This window comes from Callospermophilus lateralis, chromosome 11, assembly GCF_048772815.1.
Source record: "Callospermophilus lateralis isolate mCalLat2 chromosome 11, mCalLat2.hap1, whole genome shotgun sequence".
NCBI lineage: Eukaryota > Metazoa > Chordata > Mammalia > Rodentia > Sciuridae > Callospermophilus > Callospermophilus lateralis.
The window spans coordinates 66339376-66357757 of record NC_135315.1 but is presented as its reverse complement, the minus strand read 5'-3'; positions in this window follow the sequence as shown (position 1 = coordinate 66357757).

Sequence of the window (18382 nt, the reverse complement as noted above, 5' to 3'; positions counted from 1 at the left end):
TGGCACACTGTACCTAGAGACCTGGGTCAAGAACCAGAGGGGCCCTTGACCCACCCAGGTCCCAGCACCTTCTCCCATGTGGCCTTGGCTAGACCTAGCCCCCAGCAGGGCAGCCCCACCACCAGCCATCTCCCAGCCCATGGAGGCCACCGCCATACCTCTCCTGCTCCTATTAGAGGGCAGGGCCCCCCAGGCCACCACTGGGGACTTCATGGCCTCTGGCAGGCAGGCCCAGTCCCTGGCTCCCGGGCTGTGGCTGGAGAGTGCCAGACTTCAGAGGAGTTTGTGGTCCTGCTGGCCCCATGTGGCCTGGGCTCCCAGCCCATGGGCAGTGATCACAGAGGGTGGGTGGGAAGGGGCTGACCCAGCTTCCAGGGCACAATCACTGTGGATGCCAAAATGGCATAACTGAGATACGGTGGTTAAAAGATAAATAAAGGCAACTTTTTACAAACTGCTTGTTCATGGTCTTGTTTCCACTCAAGCTCATCCCCAGAGACATGCTGCCCTGCAGCCTGGCCTTCCTCCTCCTGGGAGCATCCCCTGTGCACACGCCTGTGTCCAAATGACTCGGGAGGCTGAGGCAGGAGGATCATGAGTTGGAGTCCAGCCTGAACAATTTACTGAAGCCCTCAGCAACTCATGAGACCCTGTGTCTAAATATAAAAAGGGCAGGGGTGAGCCTCCGTGGTCCCGCAGTCCTGGGGTTCAGTCCATGATACAAGGAAAAACCAAAACCCCAAGTCAGAAACCTCCTGCCTTGGGGAGCACTGGGCCTTTTCTCTGTGCCCTGGGGACTTGGGGCTGTGCCTGGGGCCACTGCAAATATGCCTCACAGCAGAGCAGTTGGAGCCCATTTTTAGGTAACCTGTGTGTGGGGGGTGGGGGGTGGACTGAGGATCAGGCCCTGCCTTCAAACACCCCCTAGTGTCTGCTGCCATCTTCAGTAGCCAAGTGACTCTTCCCCCCTGGTGCAGACTTTGCTCACCGCTTCCTCTATGTGGTCCCTGCTCAACCATGGAGCCCCTGAGGAAGCAGCTGGTCCCCATTTTACAGGTGAAAAAAGTAAGGCCCAGGGCAGTAGGAGGCCAGGAGGCAACTGGGAGGCCAAGATCCAGGCTCTGCCTACCCCAGACCCTTGCCTGCAGGGACCTGCTTGAGGTCAGAAATGAGGGGTCCTGGTGGCATCAGCTGCCACCCCTGGCTCCTAACCCCTGGGTTTCCTTCACACCTCTCCCTCCACCGCTGACCCCCACCTGCACTCTGGCCTGGCCTGATCCTCACATGCATAATACCCATGAGCCTCCAGTTTCAGCTTCCAGGTGGGTGGCCAAGTGAAGCGCACAGCTTCCTGATGAGGGCTGGTGCCTGAGTATGTAGCACCATCCAAGGGCTGTCGTCCAAGGGCCGTCAAACACCGGCCTGAGCTTCAGCATCCACCACACCCACCAATGCATCTTCTTGGAGGCTCCCAGGGGTGCCCTAACTATGCCAGCACCCACCTACTCCTTGCCCCAAAACTTCTGGGGCCACATCACCCATCTGTCCTTTCTAGAAGCATTACAGCCTGGATGAGAAGCAAATAGACCAGAATCAGGAAAGGTCTAGCAGTTTCCATGAAGCCAGAACAGGTGCATGCCTGTAGGGCATGACTTGCTGCCTGCTTCCCATCTTGGGGCCACACATGTGGCTGGAATGACGCCTGGCACAGCCAGGAGTCGGTGCTGTGTGTGGTGACGGAAAAAACATACCACCTCCAGGAAGGTCCAGGACTCTTTCGCCCTCATGGACAGCTCGTGCCTTCTCTTACAGACCATGGGATGGGTGGACATGTGAACTCACTCCACCCTTCTGACCTTTATCCTGATTGGCTCCTGTGTGGTATATTAGCTGTGTGTACTTCCTCAATAAATAAGATCCTGCTTTGACTGGTCTCCCTGGAGTGACTGATTGTCCTCCAGTGAGGGAAGGCTGGGTGTGGGCAGGCAGTGGACCTTTGCCTCTCTTGGCTTGTCCTAGTCAGGGCATGTTTTCCCCATTTCTCCCACAGGTCAGGAGAAAACGGGGGGCTAAAAACCCTGACATATGCCCTCTCTGCTCAATTCTGAAAAGAATCATGCCTACAAGGACTTGGTCAAGAGCCTTCATAACCCCAGCCCCATGGTGCACACCTTTAATCCCAGTAATTTAGGAGGCTGAGGAAGGAGGATTGCAAGTTCAAGGCCAGGTTCAGCAACTTAGAAAAACCTGTCTCAAAAAAAAAAAAAAAGGGCTGGGATGTGGCTCTGTGATCGGCCACTCCTGGCTAAATCTCCAGTCCCTACAAATTAAAAAGAATGTGCTGAACACTGGGTGACAGCATGTATCCTGAAGTCTTCGGGGACCAAGGAATTGCATGTGCAGTTCCAAAAAGCAGGACACTGGAAGTGGCATGGACAGTGCAGAGGTTGATGGGATGACAGGAACGCCTAATGGCGGGTCTCAGGCTCAATGGCTATTCTTCAGCCTTGCACTTGATAAGTCTCAAAGTCAATGTCAGACAGACACCTTGATCTGGTTTGGGGGTCTCCAGAGAGGAGGCCTGGGGAGCTTTTGGTCAGGGACCAGAGGCCGAGGGTGAGCACAGCAGGGCAACTTCCACTGAGAATCCTTTCTGTGCCTTCCTGGGTTGTGGTCCCAGGGACTGAACCCCGGGTAGCCTCCCCGCCAACCATTCCAGCTCTTTAGAGACAGGGCCTCGCTGAGTTGCTGAGGCTGGCCTCCACCTGGCGAGCCTCCTGCCTCAGCCTCCTGAGGCACTGGGATGACAGACACACCCCACCGGCACCAAGCTCCTTTTGACGTTCCAAGCGTCCCCCTCCCCTATGCCATTGAACATCTACCAGGTATGTTGCCTTCCCAGAGGGCTCCCCCACGGGCACCTCCCCAGGCTCCGCTCCTCTCCTGATGAGGAGCAGGTGGCAAAGGAACTGGGGCGAGTGTGGCCACGCCCCAGGGGCGGGGAGTGGGCTGCCCAGGAGTGGCGGGGGAAGTGGCCATGGAGGGGTGGGCGGTGCAGGAACCGGGGCGTGGCTACGCTGGGGGGGGCGGGGTGTGGGCGGGGCGTGGGCGGTGCAGGAGGGAGTGTGGAGTGGTCACGCCTCTGGGGAGGGGAGTGGGCGGAGCCAGGACCCCACTGTGCAAGTGCTTCCCCGGAACTGCAGCCTCCTGGTTGCCGTCCAAGCTTTGCTTTGAGGCACTGACGGAGCCCCCGGGAACTGCGAGGAGGCGACATCGCATCTCTGCTGCAAGTCTCCTGAGGCCCACACAGCCGGGCCAAGGTCCACACCTCCTCCCTGCTTGCAGCTGGGCTCCTCTATGGAGGGCGCGGCTGTCACCCACCCGGTGGCCGGCGCTGCCACTGCGGGTCTCCACAGACCTCCGTGGCCCCCGGCCGGTTGCGCTGGGTTCTGGTCGAACGCTGAGTCACTGGTTTGCAGGGACGCTGCCCAGGGGACAGGTCACCTCAGGGGTCCCCTCGGTCGCCTGGAGGAATGCATCGGAGTCGGGTGGGATGCGCCGGAGCCCGGGGCCCCTGGCAACTTGTTGCCACCGCCACCGCGTTCTGAGTGTGACAAGTTCTCTCTTAAGGTGAAGACTGCAGGCGGTAGGTGGCCAGAGCTGCCCCTAGGCTGTCAAGTGAGGGTCTGGTGGGTGTGGGATTCACCCCTGGGGTTGGGACCGAACTGAACCCAGGGGCGCTGGCCACTGCTCCACGTCCCAGCCCTTTTGGACTTTTAACACAGGGTCTTGCTAAGTTCAGAGGCTGGCCTCAAATTTGCCGTCCTCTAGCCACAGCCTCCAGCCTGTGATGACAGGCGCCCGTCTAGGACCTGGGGTTCTCCAATGGCTGGGACAGTCTGGAAAGGGGTCCGCAAAGGACAATTATGGTAGCCCTAGAGGCTGAGTCTGTTGCAGGCAGGGGTGGGGTCAGGAAGCCTGCCTGGTTGTCATTGTGCTCCTGCTCCCAACCCTGCTGAAGTCCCTCTGGTCCTTGGGTGAGCCTGAAGTGGGAGCTGAGTCCTAGGGGTCCCCCTGCACTTCTGCAGGCCCCCATCTGCCCTGCGTCCCCTGTGTTCTGCACCCTGCGATTTCCCTCCTCAAGGCCGCTGGTGTCCCCATTAATCACATGAGGCTGAAAGCACAGACCTGCAAGCAGGTGGCATGATGGTGACGGCAACAGCAGGTGACAGAGCGGACAATCTGTGGGTGCACATTGGCTCATCTTACCGCCCCTTATCTTATTGGCCCATCTTACAGATAGGAAAACTGAGGCTCAAGGACAGAAAGGAGCCCCGCTGGGTGACAAATACCTGTCATCCTGTCATTTTGGGAGTTTGAGGGGGAAGGATTGAAAGTTGGAGGCCAGCCTCAGCAACTTAGAGAAGTCCTGAGCAACTCAGTGAGACCTTGGCTCTAAATAAATATATGAAGGGTTGGGGACAGAGGTCAGTGGGTAAGGGGACTTTGGGTTCAGTGCGTGGTGTCAAGAAAAAAGCCCCTCCTGTCCTGGGTTCTAACTCCCACAGGGGCCCCTGAGAGCCTGCAGGAACCTGGGATTGATGGGCCACGCAATCCTGCACTGGGAGGCACCCCAGAGCCTGGGCCCAGCTGTGACCAATTCAAACACTTCAGGGGACCAGCCCCCCGACTTCACCTAAACATCACAACCATTTTTCAGGCTAGAGCTGAAATAGTGCAAAAAAGGCGGGTGCTGTCATGGCCGCTAGGTGGCATGTCAGAGCAATAAGATATGACAAATTCCCTGCTTCTGCTTGGGCTGTGTCCTGCTCATAATGGAGAGAGACCTCCCCCACCCCGCCACGGTGGGCGAGGGGTCCCTGCGAAAAACTGCCTCTGGGAGATGAATGTGACCATCAGGCCCGGTGGCCGGGGAGTCAGAGTAGATCCAGGCCACCCAAGCTGCCCACCCAGGGCCACCTCTGCCCAGATCCAGCTTGCCACCTCCCCGACACCTGAGGAGGAGGAACGAGAAGACTACACACCTCTCTGGTCACGAGGGCACCTCTGTACCAACCCACAGCTGGGGCCTGCTGTCGCTGCGGCCTCTGGTCTCTTCCTGGAAAAGGTTGGGGCCTGGGTCAGAGGAGGGACTGCGGCAAAACCTGTTCTTAGAGGTCAGATTTGAAGACATGCAGTGACCTCCAAATACCCAGGACTCGAGTGAGGCCAGTTACACGCACCAAGGGAGGAGGTGCAGCCCAGGGCACTCTGGGCTCTCATGGCGAGTAGGCTTCCATCTTTTTCAGGGGGTATCAGGGATTGAACCCAGGGTTACTCAACTTTGAGCACCATCCCCAGCCCTATTTTATATTATATTTAGATACAAGGTCTCGCTGAGTTGCTTAGGGCCTGGCTAAATTGTTGAGGCTGGCCTCCAATTGCAATCCTCCTGCCTCAACCTCCAGAGCTGCTGGGATGACAGGCCGGCTTCACTGCACACGCCTTCTTGGAACTTTTGATTACCATGTGAGGCCCTGGGTTTCATTCCCAGTGGCACAAGGGGGGGGGATGCTTAAAATTTTAGAATAGTTTTAGATATGCAGAGCAGTGTGATGGTGGCAGTGCATTCCTGTGTGTCACCCATCATCTTTTGTAGTTGGCACCCAGTCACCACCTGCACCCACTGCCTTCCGTTTTACCTGATGCCCTTTTTTCTGTCCTAAAATCCCAGCCAGGGGCCTTATTGTCCCATCTCTAGAGGCTTCTCTGGGCTGTGACCTTTTCTTCAATGGCCCTTGTCTTTGGTGACCTCAACAGTTTGGGGGAGGACTGGTAGGGTGCTCTGCTTGTGTCCCTCAGCTGAGCTCATGACCTGACCGGGACCTTGAGTATGGGAAGTCCACCATACCCTTGTGTCTGCCGAGGCACTTGCTGTTGAAGCATCCAGTTGGCATTGACAGCCACCTCCTGGCTGGGTTGAGGGGATGCTTCAGACCCACATGGTCCCTCCTCTCCTATCCACCTGTGGAGGGCAGAGTCATGTGCTCAGTGTCCTGGGCTGCACATTTACCTCATTGACTTGGAACCCACAGGTGGCCGAGCCCAGCCCCCTGTGTAGACCAAGCTCCTTTGATGTCAGTGTGAGTCTAGTCACTGTGCACTGGGTGACAACCCAGAACGACCCTCTCTGGTTGCTCAGGCTGGTCCAGCTGGGCCTTTGAGAGCCTTCTGTTGACTCCTGGTCCTTTCAGTGTATCCCTATCATTGACCATCTCAGGGCTAGAGAACCACTGTGTGAGAGGGAGGGGGCAGCCCCTGCAGCTGGCCATTCCAGAAGGTTCCTTCTCAATAGGCTGAATACAGTGTGTATGAGCACACAGAGGCATCCCCCACATGGGCAGGACCTTAGCTGCCAGGATGTGGGACATGGGATGGAGTGGATGAGGAGATTGTGGGTAGAGGTGGAGGTGAAGCTCAGGATTCAGCCTGGCCCCCACTGTACCCTGAAACAAGTGAGCTTGACCTGAGAGAAATCCCAAAAGCACACAGTGGGGGACACAGAGGCAACCTTCCTGGGGACAGTGCCCAGAACCCACACCTTTGGCCTTGAGCCATGTTGAAAGAAATATATATATAACAATAGTAGATAATTAAGATATGGCAAACTGGGTACGGTGGCACACACCTGTCATCCCAGTGGCTTGGGAGCCTGAGGCAGGAGGATCACAGTTTGGAGGCCAGCCTCTGCAACTCAGCAAGACCTTGAGCAACTCAGTGAGACCCTGTCTCTGAAAAAAAAATGTCCTTGGGTTTAATCCCAGTTATTTCTTGCCCCTAAAAAGAAAGTTTTAAAGAGGGAGAGAGAGGGAGGGAGGGAGATGGAGGGGGAGGAGGAGGAGAGGGGGAGGTGGGAGGGGTGGTGTCATCCAAATAACATTTAAGATTTTATTTAAGAACACCTCAGCAGAGGGAGGATTCCACCAAAGCAATCCCAAAAGTTAGAATTTAAAACAAATAAAAAGCTCTTCAGACAGAACTAACCACACCGCAGAGCTCATGGGAGAAGGGAAGCCAAGCCCAGGCTGTGTGTGCTGTCTTCGTGGGGACGCAGTCTCCATGGAGTGCAACCTGGGTCCCTTCATGGACTTGTCCTGCTGGTCATCCAGGATCTTGGTTGAGGATTTGGCATCATGAACAGCTGGATGTTCTCCTCCATGGGCTCTCGCTGGATGCTGTCCTTCCCATTGATCTTGGCCAGCAGGTTGGCTGGAGTCAGCTGCTACACCAAGGACCTGCAGTGGACAGTTGGGCCAGGAGTCCAGCTGGTCCCAAAGTTCCCCCCACAGGTCCACGGGTGGCAGGACTCTGCCAGCTGGACCCCCTCCAGGCTCTGACTGGTTGTTGTGGAACCAGCAAAGGACAGAGTTTCCATGACTGGGAACATCACAGTCACAGCCCCATCATGGAGGCCACCAGTGTAACATAAGTTTTGGTCTTCACATCTTCACCCTAGTCTAGAAATTACTCAAGCCAGGCACAGTGGCTTCCCAAGGGCTCTGGAGTCTGAGGCAGAAGGATGGCAAGTTGGAGGCCAGCCTCAGCAACTTAGCAAGGTCCTGAGCAACTCAGCGAGATCCTATCTCTAAATAAAATGCAAAAGAGGGCTGGGGACAGGGCTCAGTGGTTTGGTGCCTGCCTAGCACTTGCTCCTCAGCCCCATGTCAAAATAAATTAACAAAATCAAGGCCTCGTGTTTCTCCAGCTCAGAGAGGTTAAAAGTCAGTGAAGCCACCACCCAGCCAAGGTGGCTTCAGCTGTAGGCTCAGCTGGACCCCAGGGACACATGGGGGGTGAGGAAATGGGTCCCAGGGCCTCACAGACTGTTGGGGACATACTTCCTGGTCTGGAGAGCCCCAGGTCCTCGTGCATATGAACAGAAGCCAGGGGCCGGGGAGGGGCGAGGCTGGCAAGGCCCCAAGAGAGCCCAGGCTCTGGCTCTGTCCATCTCCTGTCCCAGAGGACTGTGGCAGAGTTAGTGACTTCCTGCAGAGGGAGTGTCAGCTGCAGGACAAGGGGGACCTCTCTCATCAATCAAACTTTCACAAGCCACCTCAGACGCTCAGCAGTCTAAGCCACTCTGTCCTGGGTCTTGTCACACCTGGAGGCCCAGAAATAGCCTGAGCTCTGGTCAGCCTCCACCTGGGGCCAGGAGGCCACCACCTCATCTCAGAGTGGTCTCGGTGCCAATCTTCCCCAGGTGGTTGAGTGCCTCCTTACTGTTGTGGATCCCCCTCCATCTGGGCTTGGATCTTAATGATCCTTCAGAGGAGAAAAAACATGATCCACCGTGACTGGGCCCCAGGCACAGTGGTGCACGCTTGTAATCTCAGCTCAGGAGGCTGAGGCAGGAGGATCGCAAGGTAGAGGTCAGCTTCTGCAACTTAGCAAGGCCCTGAGCAACTCAGTGAGATGTGTTCTCTAAACAAAATAGAAAAACAGCTAGGGAGGGGGCTCAGGAGTTAAGTGACCCTGGGTTCAATCCCTGGTACAAAAAAAAAAGTGACAGAGCCCAAATATCCCCTTTATACAGTGCTTTAAAATGACAATGTACAGCATCTTGTGCTGCTGGACTCAGGAACAGGAGGTTGGCTGCACCTTCCAGGGGACGCGGGCCAGCTGCACGGCCAATGTCCTGCTCACTGACTAAAGAGTGTCGGACCGCCCTCCGACAGAGGTTGAGGAGAATCACTAGACCAGCTAGTGAGTGTCTCCGGGCTGAGTGAGAGGGTAAGTGTCATGACCTGGCCCGCCACCCAGCCTGGCAAAAATCACACTGAGACGGGAGTTGAGTCAGCCGAGATGGCACAGCAACTCAGTTTATTGTGGAGGGATAGGACTTATATAGAGAGAGGAGAAGGAGGGGGGCAATGGCAGGGGCCAATCAGAGATCGGAGAGCCCCCCAGGTTGGGGTAGCCTAGGCACACCAGCCACAGAAACAGAGCCCCGTTACCCTAGTTACAGAAACAATACCCCATTAAGTATGTGTGCCCCGTTTCTGGGGAGTTATTCTTTGTGTTTGCAGAAGCCATATCCAGGCACGTATATGGAAGCCATTTCTCAAGCTCTAACTGTCACATACATGAGAATCACAAAATCAGAATCACAAGACTGGGGATTTCTTTCCCCAGTGATTGCACTTCTGTGGTCAGCAGAGGTCCCAACAATTTCCCCTTTTTTATTTGTTTTAAAGTACGAGTGGGTAAGGCCCCTGTCTTAGGTTGTCCGATACTGCACATGGTCCATCATCGGATGAGCTGCCCTTCAGGCAGCAACCTCCTGTCTTATGTTGGTATCACTGCAATCAGATCTTACCCATCACTGAGTACCTTACAGCTCACCTGGTGACTAGAAAACTTTTCCTTTGGCCTGTTAGGTTGTCCAATACCGTATATGGTCCTTACCAGTCATCAGATAAACTGACCTCAAAGTGCCAGCCCCCTGTCTTAGGTTGGTACCATTGCAACTGGATCTCACCCATCATTAGCCTCAGGAGATGATTGAGGGGAGGGACTTGCTGGACCCCTAGAAGGCTATGGGTGCTTTGTTTGTGTGAGTCTCTGGTATTGTACCTGAACAGTCATGAGTTGAATTGATTCTATCCTACTTTGAATAAATTGAATGGCCTTATTAGCAATGTGGGGCCCAAAGGTAAAGAGGAGAAGCAGCAAGAGAATGGGCCCAAGGAAAGTAAAGAGGTAGGGCAACCACCCATGTAGCCCCATCCAGAGGAAGTTGGCTTGTAATTCTTTTCTCTGCTTTTTGAGGTCTTCTTGTAGCCATTTTAGTTTATCTTGGACTATTTCTGATTGGTTGGCATAAAAGCAGCATTCTTCCTGTAAGAAAAGACATAATCCTCCATTCTCGGCAGTAAAGAGGTCAAGTCCCCTGCGATTTTGTAAAACCACTGCAACTAGGGAGTCTAATTGTGCTTGGAGGTCCAAGTACTTGCTACAGCTTGTAAGTCATCAGTCAGTTGTTGGGATAAAATCTTATAAAAGTGGAAAGAGGTCCCTAACAGTGTTATGCCGGTTCCAGCCCCAGTGACTACTCCGAGGCTCAAGAAGAGTTGAAAAGCTTGGATAGCTCTCTTAGTTTTCCCCCCAATGTGTTCTAATGTAGGGACAGGAAGGCTCTGATTATTAGAAACAATTGTAACATCAGGCAACAGGATGGCGGGAGCACAGAGTCCAGTCCAACTTTGTGGGAGAAAGCTTAGAGCTTCTCCCCAACACATGAAAACAGTACCATTAGGAGGGCAGAGTTGGGTACCATTGATGGTATTATTGTGTTGGCAGAAGGAGTAATGTATCTGGCCAACATCTATGTTACTGGAATTATCAGGAAAAGGATCAGATCTAAAACATGTGACCAGAGGAGAAAAAGGAGACAAATAGATTCCAGACCTCGGGGACAGGAATAGGCAATAGATCTCAGTTTGTGAGGAGTTAATAAGAATAGCATTGGCCTGTAATGGACCTGGTTTTAAGCAAAGTCAGTAATCTTCTGCTAAATTGGGATTTGTTGTGTTAAGCAGCGAGAGGGTGGCTTGTAAGATAGATTGTGTTTTAGGGTCAAGAAATAACTCTCCCTGAATTGCTGGGAGAACTAGAGGGTGGTAAATGGGGGACCCTGGAGTTCAATTATTTTTTCCATAGTTTTTTTTTTTTTTTTGCACATAATCTTGGGCTAGGTCTTGTACCCCACTGCCATCTGACATTCCTATGTGCGTTAGGAAAGTCCAACAATAGGTCTTGGAAAGGGAGTCTGTTAGCCAGGGACATGGAATGGCCCTTGTGTTGGAGTTTGGTCGGCCTGACCAGTATCTGGTTGAGTTTTGTTGTCATAAGCTTGCCTGATCATAGCAAGAGGTAGAGACATAGGTATAGGCCTTGAAGACCCCTGAGGGTGAGCAATCCTGTGGGCAATTTGGGGGATCCTTTGTAGCTGGAGTAATAGAGGTAACCTATGGGGCCTGCCAGCAAACATTGGATAAGGACTCTAGGGGACATCCTGCCTGTTTTCCCTGTATGAGGGTAACTGATATTCTTCCATTTGAACATGTCTTAAGAGTAACATAACAATTAGAGAGGGGAACAGATGGTAGGATAGCAAAAGCTGTAAAGGGGTCGCCCTGGATGCTTTGTAAAAGGGCTTCAGCTTGATGTGGATCACCGAATCCAGCATTGATCATCAGAACACTTCTTAGGAGCAGCAAAATTAATATCGTAAAATTCATCTTGGGTCCTGAAAAAGAGAAGAGAGAAGAATATCCTCAAAAATCAAAGGGCCTTCTGGGTTTTCATTAGTCTCATCGGGGTCCCCTGCTAGAGGGGGACAATATTTGAGGCCCTTGCAGAGACCCAAATAGGCTTTTGTTCAATAGTGGGGAAAACACAGCCCAATCCTCGTCCAGCTGTAATAAGGGGATCTGGGCCCCTCCATCGGACTTGGATCATTTGATAAGGGACAGTTGTTGTCCAATGTTTTTGGAAAGGTGAGAAATGCTCACCTTTGGTCAAATTTAAAATATTGAGAGTAAACAGGGCCATCTTCAGCTGATCATGGGGGGGGGTTCCCCCTTTTTGTTTTATTAGTTGAGACTTTAGAAGATGATTATGTCTTTTTACAATTTTTGTCCCTGAGGATTATGAGGGATTTCAGTGATGTGGCCAATGTGCCATTGCTGAAGGCATTCCTTGAAGGTTTTGTTAACAAAGCATGGACCATTATCAGTTTTTACTTGATCAGGAAGGCCAAGAGTTATAAAACATTGTAAGAAATGATCTATGGCATGTTTAACTTTTTTGCCTGCATAGGCAGTAGCCCAACATGTATGAGAGAAAGTGTCCACTGATAGGAAGATTTACTTTAGTTTTTTTTAAAAGAGGGAAAATGTGTGACAACAGTTTGCCAGAGATTATTAGGTTTTAGACCCTGGGGATTTACCCTGCTGGTCTAGAGTGGGGGAACCTATAAAAAGGGGCATGATGACTGGTTTAAATTTTTTTGATATCTGATTTAATTTATTAAGTTATGATTAGTTTACAATTTAAGAAAAAAATGTAAAATATTTGTCTAGTGTGTCCAAACTTACATTTTAATAGGTATTTATCATGTCAATAGGGACAAAATCTTAGCTCACATCAGTATAGTCAAATTAGGAAAATAGCTTGAAATATCCTTGAATTAATCAGTTAAAATTTTTAGTCAGTCTAGTATATATATATATATTTTTTTTAATTTTCTAACTTTTTATATCATCTGTTTCGATAATAATATATATATTTTTTATTTAGGAAAATATTTTTATCATTAAAATCTAGAATATAAAGACCATGTTTTACCCAAAGATGATTTCTTTCTTCTTTTTAGGATCCAAAGTGTGCTTTCTCTTTGTTGAAGCCTCTTTTTCTTTTAGGATTTTTTCTTGTTATACTTTGGAACAGTTTTTGAAAACCTTAGAATCTATAAACAAATTATTGTACTTTGATAAGAAATTTTAATGAAAATAGTTAAAATTTTTAGATATTTTGTAGACAGATTTATATTTGTTTATCATCTTATCAGTTTGAACAATAATTTTGAGAATTAGAAACTACTTGAAGATTGGATTTTTACTTAAAAGCAAATTTATAGTAAATATATTTATCTCAAATATCTGTAACTGAAAAGGCAGAGTATCTGATAAATGTATGTATAAAATATATAAATTATGAGTTTCCTGTTGAAGAAAAACAATTAGGCAAATATATATTAACTAAAAATTAAACATGTATTAATTATTTTATAGATTATATTAAGAATAAGGACATAAATTATAATTGTATTAACTTTATGTAACCACGTGGCTTTTAAAAAATATTTGTATTCATTTTAACTTATTTTTACCTAGGAGTGCACTCTTTTATGTGATGTCACTTGATGTAACTGAAATAAAATCCTTGTGTATACATATTTATTTTTTATAGTCAGGAACTAGAATAAGGTTATTTTTGGTCATCACAGGAATATTGCTGACTTTGTTCTTGTGGCCAGCAAATGCATCCTCATAACCTCCAAAATTAAAGTGAAATACAAACAAGCATGTTAGATATCTCTTATTAATAGATTATTTAGTAACACAACTATAAGAAAAGTTAGGTTATTTAACTTAGAATTAACTTAAATTTAGGGCTGTAACACATAAACCTGTGGAATTAAGTTTTGTTTGAAAAAGATCTGTCATTAGCATTTACAGGTACGCATTTTTTAAAAATTTAGGCTCTGGGTAGCTCTGGTAGCAATCTGAAAGAGGAAGTACAGGTTAGTGGCTGGAAGGCAGGACTGGAAGTCCTGTCTGAGTGACTGTGAAAGAATCAATTGGAAGCCCACGAGAAAGTGTGGGAAGAGGGACCAGGAAGCCCGCTCTTCCGGCCAGGCACTGCATGGTTATCATGTGACGTAAACAACATGGAGTTCGCTGCTTATTGTCAGGGCAGGAAGAACCACCCGGGCCAAAGCTCTGCAATTTTTAGTTTCTTAAGATCCCTTGGGTCCCAGGGATACCAGGCTGCAGGGTGATTACCACCTGGATTAATATTAACAGAAAATAATTGACATGGCTCTAGGCCAGGTGGTGCATTAGGTTCCGCCCTCCCCGAGTCTGGGTACAGTGGAGGAAGAGTCCAATTTAAATCACCAGGAGTACAGGTGGATGACTTGAAGGGATTGTGAGAAAACTCAGAACTAGGCAATGGAGGATAAAGAGAATTTTTTGTCTTGGGGCCCATGGAGTGGCATCAAAGGGGTTTAGGGTCCTTTTGTTTTGGCTCCCTTTGGGCTCCTTATTTTCCTTTTTCCTTTCTGGATTGGCTCCAGCTGAAGGTGTATGGTTAGGTCCCTCAAGGGGAGGAGATGTTGATCCGGGTGCCTTCCCTAGTTTTGGGATCTTTGCCTCCAGTTCTGGACGTGGCCTAATGGGCCATGGAGGGAAACAACCCTTGAGAGCAGATAGGGTTGGATAAACTCCAACAGGAGGAATTTCACCCTGATTAACCTCGGCTTTTTGGATCAGTTGTTCAACTTTGTCCCAGGTCTCCCAGTAAAATAAATTACTCACTGGTTACCAGGGAGCTGCTTTAATTAGAGTCTCCCAAGTCTTGTATGCCTGAGTGTCAGAAATTTTGAGACCTCTACTCTTAAGGAGGACTCGGAGGGAATGAAGGGAGGGATTGTTTTTTGAAGAATCCTGACCCATTTTTGGTGGGGGCACACTCACCCGTTGCCCGATTGCTCATCAGCGAAGTTCCCTTCCTTACACAGGCCAACATGCTGTCGGACCACCCTCTGACAGAGGTTGAGGAGAATCACTAGACCAGCTAGTGAGTGTCTCTGGGCTGAGCAAGAGGGTGAGTGTCACGACCCGGCCTGCCACCCTGCCTGGCAAAAATCACACCGAGTCAGGAGTTGAGTCAGGAGTTGTGTCAGCCGATTGGCACAGCAATTCAGTTTATTGTGGAGGGAGAAGTCTTATATAGAGAGAGGAGAAGGAGAAGGGACAAAGGCAGGGGCCAATCAGAGATCAGAGAGTCCCCCAGGTTGGGGTAGCCTAGACACCCCAGTTACAGAAATAGAGCCCCATTACTCTAGTACAGAAATAGAGCCCCATTACCCTAGTTACATAAACAATACCCCATTAGGTATGTGTGCCCCATTGCTGGGAAGTTATTCTTTGTGTTTGTGGAAGCTATATCTTGGGGCCGTTCAGGCACTTACATGGAAGCCATTTCTCAAGCTCTGTCATGTACATGGAGAATCACAAAACCAGAATCACAAGACTGGGGATTTCATTTTCCCCAGTGATTGCACTTCCATGGTCAGCAGAGGTCCCAACATAATTATAGCAAAACTAAGGTTTCATTTACACTATTTTTATTAAACAGATGGAAGTCTGATGGCTTTGACAAATAGATAACAAAGAAATGAAGATTCAGTGAGGGAAGGAGAGAAAGAGAGAAACACACAGGCAACCTCACATAAAAAAGTAGCTTTGAGGGCTGGGATTTGCTAGCCTAGCACGGGTGGGACCTGGGTTCGATCTTCAGCACCACATAAAAATAAAGGCATTGTGTTCTGTCAATATACACCAAAAAAAATAAATATTGAAAAAAGAGTAGCTTTGAGTACTAAAAAGTTATTTTTTTAACCAATAAATCTCTAAAACAACATGGATCTGAAAGTTTTTATAATTCTTACACATTTTTTAAATTCTAAGTCAAGAACTTTCACACACACAAAAAGAATTCTGAGCTAGAACAACAACAACAAAAAACTTTAAAAAATGTTTAGAAAAACTGAGAGCTTCCAAAGGTTTACATTGCACCAGAGCCAGTACAAATGTGCTGAGGATGGTAAATATTTTAGTATATGAGAAGATAAATCTATACATAACATACAGAATGAACTTCAGTTTCACATAATTCACATATTGTTATTTTTTGTTGTGAAGCTCTAAAGAAATACGAATATCTTAAAAGAAACACCTGAACCTTGCCAATATACTAAGAATTCTTGCCAAAAATGAACGCATGTAGTACTAACTCTTTATGTATATTCTTTTCCAAAAAGAAAAGTTGTATACTAAATAAGATTTATTTAAGCTTTCTAAAGTCAAATAGCAAAAATGCAATTGAATAAGTGATATTCTAAATTTGTTGGCTCTTGAAATATGCATCTTTTTTAACAAATTGAATTAGGAATGATCAGATTTTAGAAGAATCTTATCATTTTTAAGGAAGCTAGGTACTTTCATTTAAGTACCATTTAACTCAAAACTTGGCAACTCAGAGATGTCACATGACTCAATTATATGCATGTTCAAGAACTGTATCAATTCAACACGCACTCATTCAAATGCACATTTTACTGAGCACTATACCAATATCAATGGAGGTCATAAAATCATTAAAATACTGTCCCTATCATGGAGGATTTTATAGTCTAGTTGAAAATTTAAGACCTTAGAAATAAAAGCAAACAAAAGAAAGTGCATAAAAATGTAGCTTAAAAGAAAGTCACAATATTGGTGGGTGCTTAAACAACATTTTTGGCTGTGAATTAGCTTGATTATGGCTTCATTATTGCATTAACATTCTCTTCAAATATAATACCATGCATAAAAAGAGCATAATTTCATTTGGAAAAACAACAACAATAACAAAATAATGGAAACAAGTTTATTCCCAGAGAGTGTTATTAAGGTCAAAACAATAAATAAATACATCTATACAAAGTATTCTTTCATGTAAATGCTAAAATTAATTAAAACAAATAGTCATGTTTAATAAGGGGAAAGATAGCAATAAGTTGTAAAAACATTAAAACTAACATGAATAGAGAAAATCATCAAAGAGCAGCATTTGTTTTCATAGAAAAACAGTTTCTCCAATTAATAATTATTTTGAGTTTTGGTGACTGGGAAAAACTTCCAAATAACAGAGCTAAGGAGGAACTTTTTGAAAGTGTCATCCTTAGAGAGAAATGAGGAAATCACAATATGCGACTTGGTCATGTACTACTCTTTCGTTAGAAAGGCCTGGGGACTCATCCAACCTGAAGGCAATGGAGGAGCCTCTGCCCTGCCAAATGAAACTCTCACAGCATTCAGATCTCACAGATCTTCTGTTTTCATTTTCATCAATTTTACATCTTCTTTTTCTTTCTAATCTCATTTCTACTAGAACTTTAGCTTTTCAAATGAATTGTGTTACTCTTTCCATCTTACATATATGGTTTGGTTTCTTCACTGGAATTTTGGTTTTGCTTTTTTTCTAAGATGTATTTCATTCAAATTTATTTCTTAGCTTTAAATACTACTTTCAGATTTTAAGCCCAGTTGAGCTAATTTTCTTTTTCTTTTTTCTTTTTTCTGCTTTTGATTTCTATATTTCCTATCAAATACATTTCTTCTGAATTTAAGGTCAGAAAAGTTAGGGGTAGCCTCCATTGTGCTTAGTCTGAAATATTGACATTTCCTCTTGCAAGCTTATGTTTTGCTGGTGATCAATACAAAAGAGAAAAAAAAATAGCAGAAACAAGAAATTGATAACTCATTGCTATAAAATTTAAGTTCAGTCTTAAAACTAGTTCCAAAATAAAAATATAGTGACATAAATATGTACAAAAGAATTGATTTTATTATCATATTTTAACTAACTCATGTTTTCATCTAAAATATTTTGAGAGGTCTCCAAAAAATCTATCAAAGTGTACATTTATATTAACATCAGAATACTCTTTCTCTCTATTTAATAAGATGTCATCCACTCAAACTCATTTCTGTCTCTAGTGTGGTGCCTTAAGGCCACCATATTCGATAGTACTAAGAATAAATTTGGGATGCTTTCTTGGGAACTTTTAAATACTAGAGATATATAGAAATAATTTTGACTTTGAGCAAAGAAGCCTATTCCTTATTTTACTATTTAGAGAGTACAATTAGTCTACATTGCTTTTCCCCTAGGATACTATAATTTTGGCAACTCTTTCATTCATTGTGCTTACCCAAGGTACACGTGGGCCACAGACTTTGAAATAGAAAAACATGTTCCATTTGGAGGACAAAGGTTTGTCCTAGTCTAGACTCAGTGAAACTTACAAATGTGGGAACTGCATCAAGAAATTTGGGCAAAAAACTTGAAAGAAAATAAAAACCATTCTCAGTTCACTAATGGAATAAAGAAATTTTTTTGTGTGTGTTTTGTTTTTAAAATGGGGGACTATCTCATAAACTCTAAGAACCAGCACAATGTCAGAAAAAAATTGCTTAATAAAACCACAGCAACAATCACAGCTTACCAACAATAACTCTGAGGTTTATTTTTGCCCTTCTCTAATCCAAAGAGTGTCTCTTATTTTTGGAGCATAGTGCTGTCTCTGGTTAATACAAGTTTCCCTAGCCAGTGCCTCTCAGAGACAGGTTATCTAAGAATGGCAGAAGGCATGAAGACTGTCATGATAGGTTGTTTGCATGGCTTCCTATTACACAGGAAAGTACCTCTTATCTTCTCTGGGACTCAGTTTTTCTCCTCTTAAATTACAATAATAATTAAACTTAGTTTCTAGGAATTCTTGGGGAATTAAAATAACTAGTAGAAAGAGTGATTCATGCACTTGGCAAATTAGTTTTCTTACTTCCCTCTATTCTCTCTGTATTAGTCAAGGTTCATTAGAAAAAATAGAATCAATAGATTGTTTGCATATATGTGTATAAGGTCATAAGGTCCCTTTTCTAATAACATGTCTAAATTTCTCTGAGGATAACCAGCTGCTGCATTTCGC